Source organism: Rhincodon typus, unplaced genomic scaffold (assembly GCF_021869965.1).
Source record: "Rhincodon typus isolate 14 unplaced genomic scaffold, sRhiTyp1.1 hic_rhity00002303, whole genome shotgun sequence".
NCBI classification, from domain to species: Eukaryota; Metazoa; Chordata; class Chondrichthyes; order Orectolobiformes; family Rhincodontidae; genus Rhincodon; species Rhincodon typus.
Window position 1 is genome coordinate 17,444 of NW_025967941.1, and position 7,557 is coordinate 25,000.

General features: G+C 38.0%; 1 long non-coding RNA gene across 1 annotated transcript in view; it reads left to right on the forward strand.

The window, feature by feature from the left end:
- LOC109914177 overlaps positions 1-6,460 on the forward strand; it is a 16,619-nt gene extending 10,159 nt beyond the window's left edge. The window contains exon 3 of the long non-coding RNA XR_007261356.1: positions 6,387-6,460. This is a non-coding gene — a long non-coding RNA (uncharacterized LOC109914177). The remainder of the gene's footprint in view (positions 1-6,386) is intronic.
- The last annotated feature ends 1,097 nt before the right edge of the window (positions 6,461-7,557 follow it).

Here is a 7,557-nt window from a genome sequence, read left to right on the forward strand (position 1 = left end):
ATAAAGGGTCTAGGCCCGAAACGTCAGCCTTCCTGCTCCTCTGATGCTGCTTGGCCTGCTGTGTTCATCCAGCTCTACACCTTGTTATCTTCAAGTCATGGAAAACTGGCAGTAGTAATGGTGAAAGAGGCAGCTATACTACTAGGACAGGTTTAGTCAGCGGACTGTTGAAAAATCGTATAACTAGGTCTGGAGAGAGACTTTTAAACTAACTAGTAGGGTAGGGGAAGATTCACATGGTGGAAACTTGGATGCTAACGATAGCATGGTAGCAACTTGGAACTGATAACCAGCATGTAACAGGAAAACATAGAGCTTACAAACAGAAAAGTGCACCAACAAATAAGGTCAAAGTGGGGAAGAAATGGTACAAAGACAGAATTATCTGAACAATCGCAGCATTCATAACAAGAATGGTGAGTTGATAGTACAAAGAAATAAATTACACTACAGGCATGTTTGTAAGGTGACCAAGGCTCAGACCTAAATGTTTAAGGACATTGACATTTTGAATGGGCAGGAAGAAAGAAAACCGAGGTAGTCCTGCTCTATTAATAAAGGATAAGATCAATACATAGTCAGAAATGATTTTGTTCAGATGATCAAGGAATAGAATCACTTTAAGTAGAGATATGAAATAGCAAAGGAAGAAATCCATTAATGGGAGTAGTTCATAGGCCCCCTAATTACAGTTATCTAAAAGACTGAATATAACTTGAGAAATAATGGAAGCTTGTAAAAGGTACTGCAGTAATCATAGCCTATTTTATCTTTTATTCTTCCAGACAAAACAAATTAACAGAGTAGCCTGGAGGATAAGTTTATAGAGAGCACTCGAGACAGTTTCTTAGGAAAATACATTTTGGTACCAACCAGGGAACAGACCATATAGACCTGGTAATGACTAATGAAAGAGCATGAAGTAATGACCTCACAGTTGAAGGATGTTCTAGGCAAGAGCTTTCATAATATGATCTAATTTCACATTCGATTTGAGAATGAGAAATCTAGATCTAAAACGGTTGCATTCAGATGTAAATAAAAGCAGTTCCATGGGCATGAAGTCAGAGTTTGTTAAAGTGGACAAGTGGCAGATATTTAAGGAGATAATTCATTGATATATTTCATTGAGAAAGAAAGACTCTGAGAAGGCAGTTCCATCTAAGCTAAGGAAGTTAAGGATGGTATGACATTGAAAATAAAAAGCTTACAATGCTGCAAAGCTTAATAGTAGACCAAAAGATTTCTTTTCGAAACCAGCAAGAATACGTAAACAAAATAGAGGGCAAACAACACAATGAGCAAGAAATATTAAAATTGGCAGTAAATGCTTCTGCTTGTCCATAAAATGGAAAAGTGTAACTAAAGTAAGCATTCATTCTTTAGTGGATGAGACTAGGGAATTAATCGGAAACCAGTAAATGACAGACTTTGAATAAGCTTTTGGTATCTTTCTCCACAGTGGGAAACCCAAAAGCAACCCAAAAAATAGAAAATCAGGAGACAGAGGGGTTGGAAGAATTTAAATCCAGCACAACACTTAGAAAAAAGGTACTAGGAAAACTAATAGGACTAAAGGCTAACAAGTCACCTGAACCCAGTAGCTCATAGATGAGGATCTGAAACAAATAATGGTAGAGATAGGGGTATATTGGCAGCAATAGTCCAAATTTCTCTAGATTCTGGAAAAGTCCCAGCAAATTGGATAGCTGCAAGGGAACACATCTATTCAAGAAAGGAGGAAGACTGGAAACTGTAGACCAGTTATACTGACATTTATCATGGGGAAAATACTAGAAATATTATTAAAGAGATAGTAGCAAGTCATTTAGAAAACAATGCAAATAGCTTTATGTAGGAAATTGACAAATTTATTAGAGTTGTTTGAGGTTGTAACAGACAGGTTAAAAGAGTGGAATCATTCTTTGCATTTGAATTTTTAAGGCATCATATCACAAGATGAAAATTCATGGTGTTGGGGTGATAGGTTTGTCTGAATAGGTGTTTGACCATCTTACAGGAAACAAAGAGTCAGGATAAATGGTCATTTTCCACTTGGCAAACTAGCTCAAACTAGTGAGCTGCTACTGGGATCAATACTAGGATCTCAGCAAGTTGGAATCTATAATAATACTGTGAATGGAAATGGTGAATTTTCGCCAAATTTTTTACATTTGAGAGATGGGTAAGAAAGCAAATAGAGGATAGAAAGGCCTACAGATAAGTCAAATGAATGGGCAAAGATTTGGCAGATCAAGCATAATGTGCGGAAATGTGACCTTATCTACTTTGGCAGGAGTAGAGGAAAAGTACAACGTAATTTAATTGAAGAAGGACCACAGACAGCTGCAGTACATAGAGGTCAGTTACCTCCTACATGAATCACAAAAAGTTAGCAAATAATTAGGAAGGCAAATGGAGTGTTGACCTCTAATATAGTGGGGTTAGAGTATAAAAATAGATAATTCTTGCTACAACTCACTGGCACTCAGGTTCAATTCCAGCCTTGGGTCACTGTCTCTGTGAAGTTTGCACATTCTCACATGTCTACATGGGTTTCTCTGGGTGCTCCCATTTCCTCCCACAGTTCGAAGATGTGCAGGTTAGATGGATTGACCATGGTAAAACCCTCATGCGGAGCTATGAGGATCAGGTGGTGGGGGTGGGTCTGGGTGGGATTCTCTTTGGAGGGGCAGTGCAGACTTGATGAAAAACCTGTTTCTGCACTGTAGGAATCCTGTGATTCTATGAGCTGTACAGGATATTGGCGAGACTGCGTACAGTTTTGGTCTCCTTACTGAAGAGAGGGTATGTTGTGTTTGCAAGCAATTCAGAGAAGGTTCACTTAGTTGATTGTTGGGATAAAGGGATTAAATTATGGAGAAAAGTTGAACAGTTTGGGCCTATTCTCATTGAAGCTTAGAAGAATGATTGTGTTGAAATATTTATGATTCTGAGGGAGCTTGACGAGGTAAATGCTGGGAGGATGTTTCACCTTGAGGAAAACCTAGAACTAAGACAGCACAATTTGAAAAGATGGAATCTCTGATTCAAGTCTGAAATGAGAAATTTCTTCTTTCAGGAGGTTGTTTTACTTTGAAATTCTGTTCCAAGGAGTACAATAGATCTCAATTGTTCAGCATATTCAAGACTGGATTTGATTTTTGATTGACAAGGGAGTCAAGGTTCATGGCATCAGGCAGTATGGTCGAATTAGGGGCACAATCCAATCAGCATGATCTTATTGAATGGTGGTACAGGCACCATTAGCTGACTCTTGCTTCTATTTACTATGTTCAAACTAGAATAGACAGAAAACTAGAAGTCATAGAATCCCTACAGTGTGGAAACAGACCCTTCGGCCCAACAAGTCCACACTGACCCTCGGAGCATCCCACCCAAACCCATCCCCCTATAACTCACCTAATCTACACCTCCCTGAACGCTACGGGCAATTTAGCATGGCCAATCCATCCAGTCAGTGTCCAGTCTCTCAGTTTATGGCACAATTGGCATTGAAACAGTGAAACATGCAAGATCCTTGGCAAACTTGACAGGTAGTTGTGCAAAAGTTGTTTCCCCTTGTGGGAGAACCTAGGACCAGAGGGGTATAATCCCAGAATAAGAGTTTGCCCATTTAAAGTGGAGATGAGGAGGAATTTCATCTCTGAGGGTAGTGAATCTTTGGAGTTCTTTACCACTGAGGGCTATCAGGCCTGGAGCATTAAGTATATTCATGGCTAAAAAAAGACAGATTTTTAATCAGTAAGGGAATGAAGGGTTATAGGAAAAAGGCAGCAAAGTGGAGTTGAGGATTATCAGATCAGATGCAATGGGCAGTTTGGCCTACTTCTACTCCTGCATCTTACAGAGTCATAGGGTTGTTATAGCATAGAAACAGACCCTGCAGTCCAACTCATCCACACCAACGAGATAGCCCAATTTGCCAGCAATTGGCCCATATCCCTCTAAACCCTTCCTATTCATATACGTGTCCTTTTAAATGTTGTCATTGTACGAACCTGCACTACTTCCTCTGGCAGTTCATTCCACACACGCACCACCCTCTGCACGAAAACATTGCCCCTTAGGTCCCTTTTAAATCCTTCCCGTTTCATCTTAAACCTATGCCATCTAGTTTTGGTCTTCCCTACCCTGGGGGAAAAAACTTTGGCTGTTCACCCTTTCCAGGCCACTCATGATTTTATAAACTCCTTTAGTTATGGTCTTAGAATATATTTATAGTAAATCTATTTAAAGTGCTTTATATTCTGCGTTTGAAAATACATCTAGCAAAGTTGAGGTTATGCTGGGGTTGAAGGTTTCTTTCCTGTGACAACTATGAAATAGATAAAAGTAACTATACAGCCAATGATCTCATTAAACAGTTGGGTCTTATTTTCTGGATTTCTTATTTGTAATTGTTGGATTTCAATGAGAGTACCATCTGTAGTTGTTACTGCATTTTATTTAATATTTTCAAAGTCCTTGGTTTTGCAAATATTTAAACAAATGCTGCACTAGTATATTTTCAATTACCTAATTTTCTAAACATGTTGAAACTCCTTGAAAAAATAATTTCTAGAGCACTCTAAGATGACTTATTCAAACCTAGAGAGAAGCTGAGGTGGATTTTGATGAGCATTATTGAGTTTTCAAATTTAATAATTTCCTTAGAAGACTTAGAACACTGTCTTAAAGGACAGAATTTTCCAAAACCCTGTACCACCGGTAAGAACTTCTCCGCAATGGGTGGCTTGTTTGTTAGCAAATCATGAATACATGCAATTGTTGTCATTTAGGCAACACATACTATCAACCTTAACAATAATGAAAAGAAGTTTCTGTGAGAGTGTTAGAATAGGTAAAAAGTAGAATGGAATTGCTACTGGTGATCTAAAGCAAAGATTCCATGACCCAGGAAAGTGGCACAAGAAGGTAGTAGGCAACATGCAGGCCATCTATCATGTACTGAACAGGAACCCCCACTCCAAGTACCAGCTCATACCTTTAAAGTTGCAACTCAATGGTGTTTTTTACTCACCGATCATTCGCACTTTTGTGTGCCACATTCCCAGGACACAGGAACCTTCTCTTAGCTAGATTTGCAATGGTGCGTATTTATAGTTAATAAGGGCACAAGTATTTACACTTCCTCTGTCTCCATCTTTTGCTTCTTTACCTATTCCATTAGCTTGCACTATCACCCCTTTTCTCATTTAATCATTTCTGCCGTCTGGTGTATCACAGAATTTTGTCATCCCCACGCCATGTGTTTCATAGGCTTGGTGTGTACTTACAAACTGTTAATCTGTTACATTATCCAGTTCTGATGAGCATCTGTGTGAAATTTGTTTATCTCTGCTGCCTGACCTGATTGTTTTGTGACTTCTGTACCTATATATAAAACAAATATAAATATGTAATGGTAGAGTTTCCGCCTTGGCACAATTGGCAAGCCAGTTGGAAAACGCACCTAACATTGCATCCATTGTTAACTTTCCACTCATACTCATTCACGTATTTGCTGTGAACCAACACAATCAATCAGCATTTTAACATAATTTGCTTGAGAAATATTCATTGATATATTTAATAATAAAAACTGAGGTGCAACTGAAAATGTTTTTTAATCAGTGTCAATTTTTATCACTTAATTTTGAGTAACCTAATTTTATTTTACTGAAAATGTTTTTAACAAACTAACATAACAATTTCCTAGTTATCCTGTATACCAGTAGTCAGTTTCTTAAGACATTTACATTTATAAGCTTAAAAAGTTGTTGGTGTTCTTATGAACCACGAATAGCCACCTCAAAAGTCCAGAAACTTTTCTTTTGCCTCATAACTCAAGTTTGATTAAAAGAAACTCCCATCATGATTGATTTCATCTGGAAGGGTTTGGAACGCCAGACTTGCTGAGCTTCTCCAGCAACTTTGTTTTTGTCCCATCATGATTAATTTCATCTGGAAGGGTTTTGATGCCTTGTTTTTTCCTTTTAACCAGCATATGCAATCTCAAATGTTTGCGTTCCACTTAAAATACAATGATCTTCTGCATCAGTTAGACCTATTTCAGCCAAATAATGCTGAGAAAGTAGCACAGCTGAGTGGAAACTTTTAGGCCCTAATTTACACATTTTCTTCAGTAGTTGTGTGCTTTGTGCGCATCTAATTTTCCTGGTTTAATGAGTATTTCTGTGCTACATGCCTAAACGTTTATTTGTGATAATTACTCAGTTAAATCTGTTGACAGCTGCTGAGTTAATCATTGTGTGACTAATGTAATGTTATAAGCAGAATTGAATCCCAATGCTGTATTGTGCACTTGGGAAAACGAAAGTGTAAAATCTCTGTAAAAGTCTCCTATTCTGTTGTACTTGCAGGAATCTACGATTCCCGATTCATTTACTGTTTATCACTACAATGGGTTGAAGCAGTCTAACCACAGTGAAAAGGTGAGGCAAGAATAGGGTGTAACTGTTAATCATCTGTCAATTCCTGTTAGTCCTGATTTGTCAGTTATAACAATAGACAACTTGACGTAAAAATAATTTCATGAGGCATGTACATATTGACAATGTCAATGAAGATACTTTGAGGAATTTACACATAATGTTTCAGTATTATCTAAACTATAATTGCAATCATAAATACTAGTGGAATCATAGAATTAAAGGCACAGAAGGAGGCCATTTGGTCCATCATACCATTGTCAAATTTTTGAAAGAGATATCCAAATAGATCCACTCCTGAACTCATTTCCCCACAGCCCTGTGATTTTTCACCTAGTTGAAACTATTGAGGCAGTAAAGCAGTAGTAGAAAGGTAAAGTTATTGGAATCATTTTAAACTCCGATTTTAATCTAACACATCTGCTGAGAACAGAGCACGTACAGTTTGGAATCCCAATTTCCATCTTGCTCCATTTTCATCTTTGAAGTCAGTTAGAGTGGGATATAAAACAAACGTCCAACTTGAATGCAGCCTCTTCTCACTTGGTGTTCAGTTAAAATTGGAACTTTTGTTATTAAAATATGAATTGGAAGTATCGGATGTTGTAAATGATTTGCATTTGGTGTTATGCATTTGCCAGAGATTTGTCAGTTATAACAATAGACAACTTGATGTAAAAATAATTTCATGAGGCCGTACCATCTACAGTGGCATTAGAATACTAAGTAACTGTGCCGTGAGTAGGACACAACACTCGCAATCTTTTAGCTGTGGCTCTTCAGCAATAGCTTTCAAGTCCATATTGCTTTGGGGAATCTTGCCTGCTAGCCGCAGGCATTAGAAAGTCGGATGCCTGTTGCCAGTCATTTTCTAACCTACAAGTCTGCAAGTGGTGCACGCTGGTAAAATTACCTCTTTTGCATTGCCCTTTAAGCAGTTTCAGAACAGTTTTAACAAGATTGTTCAGCATTTCATTGAGAGTAACAAGAAAGAGTCAAGGAAGCAAATCTATTTTTATAGGGCTGTGCCTGAGGTTCCGGTTACCCTCCCCCAGAAAAGGTTACGGTACATTCTCCAGTAAAGGAAAAACAGGTTGATTAA